The 4,719-nt window shown below is 43.9% G+C and overlaps 1 long non-coding RNA gene across 1 annotated transcript; it reads right to left on the bottom strand.

Moving 5' to 3' along the window:
• Positions 1–1,177: 1,177 nt before the first annotated feature.
• Positions 1,178–4,344, bottom strand: LOC123146889 (uncharacterized). Its single transcript, XR_006472961.1, has 3 exons — positions 4,140–4,344; positions 3,975–4,051; positions 1,178–1,488 (listed from the first exon to the last, which is right to left on the bottom strand). It is a non-coding gene; the product is annotated as an uncharacterized lncRNA (long non-coding RNA).
• Between the last annotated feature and the right edge of the window lie 375 nt (positions 4,345–4,719).

Here is a 4,719-nt window from a genome sequence, read left to right as displayed (position 1 = left end):
CAATACCCGGTGCTACAGGTACCCTGCACAGTTTGATCCAACGGCACTACGGCAGGATCTCATGCAGTTTCAAGCTTATCTATTCCCGGTGCCTCCTAAATCTAACATATTTGTGGTAGTGTGCAACTTAACAACGTAAAATCAGGCAAAGTATCTTGACTCTTGAGTATTATTTTCATGGTAGCTGACTCACTTAATATAAATGCCACACATGACACATATATGTTTCTTCAGCCTACCTATGGCTAGTTGACCATATAATAAAACACGATGGATGTGAGCTATTCTTTTTTTTTTTTTGAAAAGGATGGGAGCTATCCTGACTAGTTGATAACTACAAACCACTGAGTTTATGAGCTATATATAGATGGGATGTTTGAAGAAATGAAGACCATAGTAACTCATTGACAAGGTAAATATCATGTACCACTGAAGATCTATCATTTTTATTCCAGGGGGATGTTAGAGATATATTTGGGTTACATGTATTTGGTAGTCTAGGATTTGTAATCCGTCTCCTACCTTATCTCCAGGAGAGGCTTCTTGCCCTCCAAGTCTTGTACTCAATGTATACTCACCCTCGAGGCTCAATAATACATCCATTATATTCCGCCAATCCCTATCTATTCCCTTCTAACAGATTCAAATTAATCAAAATAACTGTATTTGCTCTGACATGTGCTGTATGGATATACCACTAGACAAGCCAGCACCAGTAAGAGTGAAAATTCACTTTTGCTCATAGGTGTATATGCACCCATTGTCTAATTAGACATAATAGTTGCACTGAATAAGCAACTGAACGAAAAAGAACGTGCGCTGCGGTTGCATTGGAAAATCAAAACCTGCTGGAAATAGTTGAGGAGTGCTTGTCACCAACTTCTGCCCAGGACCTGAATATGAATGGGACTCGTGACGATATTTCCCGAGAAGTTCCAGATTTCCTGATTACTATGAAGGATCGCCCTTCTTAGTTTAGATAACTTGGGTGGTGCAGGATGTATCCATAGTTTCAGTGATCTGCAACTGTGCTCTGCTTTCTGAATGTTGGCAGTTTCTGGTGCGGTTGATTGCTTTTGTTTTTTTCTCTTTTTTTGCAAATTGTATGACCTTTGTTAAAGTTAGTATAACATGGAAGTTATGGCCCCAAGTATGCGACACAAACATTCACGTTCTGCTTAAGAGAAGGAGGAATGTTTTTCTCCGGTGAAGTAAAAAAGAACCACAATTTCATATGACAGTAAGTTGCGAAGTCTGAACAACAGACATAATATTCAGATGAGATCCTGCTCTGCACTATGGTGTGTTTACATCCTGACAAATGTCATGTAGCTTGACATATAGATCATCAGCGGAACTGAATGAAGGAGACATCAACTGGTGCGTTTGTCATACCTTATGGTGGGTGCATTAATATTTCCAATTTCATCTCAAGGCAGTGGAGATAATTGGGAAGAAGAGTTCCTCAGTGGAACACCGAGCGCTTCTCTGAAGTAAGAAAAAAACATGTAAGAGGCTCCATGGCAACTCCGTGCAGAATGATTCCACAGAAACATTCAAGATACAATGACCTTGGAAGTATTTTACTATCTTTTGCTTTTGTGTGATTATCTTGGCAGCATTGTTGCGAGAAAAGCATACAAATTCAGCAATCAACCCTGAAGATTATTCCTTACAAATGCATCAGCTAATAAGAAATATCTTTAGAATGGTTTGGAGTTTGGGTTTATCTGAGCATGAGGCAAATATAAATCAAGCATGGAACTGAAGTATCAAACTGTACACAACAATCCACGCAAAGAAGATGTGACGATAACTAACTGGAAAGGAAATAAGGATTCAATGTTGGAGCATGGTAATGGATTGATTTGCAGGCAGTCAGGCACTCACAGGGCTATAAACCATATTGCCTGAAGAAACTGTGAAATTCACTTGCTTGGATATGATAGAAGTACCACACATACTAATAAAGGTTCAAGTTTGCAAAGGATAACTTAAGCTCGGGAGCTAGCTTCTTCTTAGTGTTCCTTCCTTCCTTGCTTGATGCACTTTCAACGGTTCACTATTGATCTTCCTCATCCGGGCCAGTTTGTATGCAGTCTGATGTTAGAAACACAGGAAGGCCAGACTCCAACTTTTTGTCTGGTATCCAAGTTGTTGTCGCAGAGCCAAATTTCCTGTAGTCATATGAAGAGTCGGATACAACAGATTTGGTACTCCAGGTATCACCTAGATAGGACAAGGTGTAGTATGGGGACACATATGTAGCAGCGTTAACTCCAATATGAGAGCAGACGGCAATGACATGAGAGCAGGGCTTGCGAAGAAGGCTTGTTGCAGGAACACACGGCACTTTTTCTGATTGTGCATCCTCGAGACATTTTCATGCTAATGGCATATTCTGAATCCAGGTGAAGACTTACACGCTTCTGCCCCGACTTAACCACAAATTTTCCGACATCTTTGCCAGCATTTTTGTCCTTGGTGGTCATGCGGATAACTTGATGAGTCCGGGCCTTTTGCATTTTGGAATTCATGTCATCCTGGACTCTTTTAGGGAAGTTCATTACTGGATTATCTATTGCTTCTTTTGCTGCATCACTTGTGTTTTTTAAGTACTCTTCCATACGTTTGAGTGTCACCTTCACTATTGCGCTGATCTGAAGGCACTGCACTGCCTTCAACACGTGGTTGTTCTTATATGCACCATCTATGTCAGTGCCCATGATGCCATACCTAGCTCCTCTTGTGTCATGCAGCAGTGACCACTTATGCAATGCATTAGGATGGATCCAATCGGAAAATTTCATTATCATTCTGTGGCCGTCAGCGGCATGACCTCCTTCACCCCTTTCCTCCACTAAATTAGGTTGGCTGCATGGGTTTCGTGCCTCAAGTCTGCCTCATCATGCTTGACCGACTCCTGCTGCATTTCTTGACTAGCACCACCATTTTTCTCCATCATATGCTTCAGTGTCAAGTCATCTAGCTCCATCATGTGCTTGTCGTAGTTGTCAGAAAGATATACTACGATTTCCTGAGGGGTCATTGTCCAGTCTTGGACAACGTGGAAGTGATGATCAGGGTCATCAATTAACAGACTTTTTGTCTCCGGCAGAACAACCGTCGACGGTGGTGTGTAATCCTCATGGACTGCTTTGAGCAGAACATCGTAGTGCTTGAGTTCAGAGCAGTCGACGAACAGCTTGAACTTGTGCTGCACATTCTTCCTCTTCATTTTATTAACAAAGGAACTCCAATCTCTGTCTGTGGTGAAAAACCGGATCTCCCAGTCCAGGATTTGGTCCAGAAAGTGAGGGTCTGAGTAAGTGTCAGGGGTGTATTCTTTGAAGAACCCTGTGATGCTGAGATCTTGTGTTTCTGGGTGGAGCCGGAACAATTTGAAGATCCAGAGGTGCAGATCCACCAATGTCATAGGCCGCGGCTGCGGCAGCTCGACCACTACGCGTCCGAATCCACTGAAATTATGTCCTCTATAGAAAGATAAGCAATCATTTAGACTTAGGGCCTGTTTGGTTCCAATAAGTCACCTGACTTATAAGTCAGGTGACTTAAAATCAGTTACTTATAAGTCACGCCTGTTTGGTTACCACCTGACTTATAAGTCACCTGAGCATACCTTTCTACCTTGTTTTTTTATGTAAAGGTGGTGGGACCCATGCAAAAGGGGTGACTTATAAGTTTTAAGTTGGGGTGGAGCAATTTATGACTTATAAGTTGGGGTGACTTATAAGTTGGGTCCGTTTGGCAAAATAAGTCACTTTTTACACTTTTCGACTTATAAGTTGGTGACTTATTTGGAACCAAACAGGGCCTTAGCGTGTGTTGTTCTCTATGGCCATAGTACACGCGGATGACATTTGTGCTGTTATCCTACAAAATGTGGATGAAGCAAAATCAAGAAATAAGCAAGATTCAGGGAGAGGGTGTGCTGGGTGCGGCACAGTACGAACCGGCTGGTTGCGACGCCTCCGAGAGGCACCCGGGGCCTTCTGCTTCGTCCCCTGCTGGTGGCACTGACACGGGCACCCTGCGAGCTCGAAAGACAAGCGAACTTCAACAAGGGGAGACGGCGAATCCAAAGGATGGTAGGTGCTACGGAGGAGAAGAGGACGTACCGGTACGGGATTGGGCGGGCGGTCGATAGGCGTCGGGGCCAAGCGGCGAGATGATCCATCGCGTATCCCCATCTTCCGATTCGTCCGAGCTTACCGCCGCCGAGCGGCGGGATGAGCTTTTCCGCTTCCCCATGGACGGATTCGTCGGAGCCTCGGAGGCAAAGCTCTGCTCGGGACTGTGCCACTCTGCTGTGCGCGTTGGAGGGAAAGGGGAACGTCTTCCCTCCATTTCCATCACGTTTTCCCTCCATTTTCTTCTAACAGTTGGGCTGAAATGGTTTCTAGTCACCCGCTGGGCCTACGTTTCTATCTTTATCCTTACCTAATATTAAAGGAAGGATTGTTTCTTCAGTTATTTTCAATCGCGGTGAGACCTAGATAATTTTCGCCTTCTCCCGATTCGTTTCAGTCAAAAAATATGACACAGGACACACAGAGCCACAATAGGCCGGCCCATTAGCATAACAGCCCGGGCCAGTAAAAAGAATCTAAGAAAAAGTGCTGCGCCACGAGGAATCAAACCAAGCCGCTCATGCTAGAGAGCTCAGAATCCTAGCCACTAGACTAAACATGACTGGCT

The sequence above is a fragment of the Triticum aestivum genome, chromosome 7A (assembly GCF_018294505.1).
Source record: "Triticum aestivum cultivar Chinese Spring chromosome 7A, IWGSC CS RefSeq v2.1, whole genome shotgun sequence".
NCBI classification, from domain to species: Eukaryota; Viridiplantae; Streptophyta; class Magnoliopsida; order Poales; family Poaceae; genus Triticum; species Triticum aestivum.
Note: the sequence above shows the minus strand (reverse complement) of the source record. Positions and strands in the feature narration are given on the sequence as shown.